Here is a 222-nt window from a genome sequence, read left to right on the forward strand (position 1 = left end):
ATTCATGTAAGTCTGTGAACCTATATTTTCATGGAAAAGCCCAAAAAAACTGTTGGCCCAATTTTATGTACTTCATCATAGAAAAATAAACTTCTATTGGAAAGATAGAACTTGTCAGCCTAATGCAATTTCTACATTGCATTACTATTCATAACTCATTGCACTGAGGGATGAGGATGTACTTGATGGCTAAACTTTTGGCATAAGAAGACAAATCTTCAA

At 33.3% G+C, this 222-nt stretch overlaps 1 protein-coding gene across 1 annotated transcript in view; it reads right to left on the minus strand.

Moving 5' to 3' along the window:
* LOC119592525 (steroidogenic acute regulatory protein-like) overlaps positions 1-222 on the minus strand; it is a gene marked incomplete in the record, with an annotated part of 15,796 nt that overhangs the window by 14,771 nt on the left and 803 nt on the right.

Source organism: Penaeus monodon, chromosome 30 (assembly GCF_015228065.2).
Source record: "Penaeus monodon isolate SGIC_2016 chromosome 30, NSTDA_Pmon_1, whole genome shotgun sequence".
Lineage (NCBI taxonomy): Eukaryota > Metazoa > Arthropoda > Malacostraca > Decapoda > Penaeidae > Penaeus > Penaeus monodon.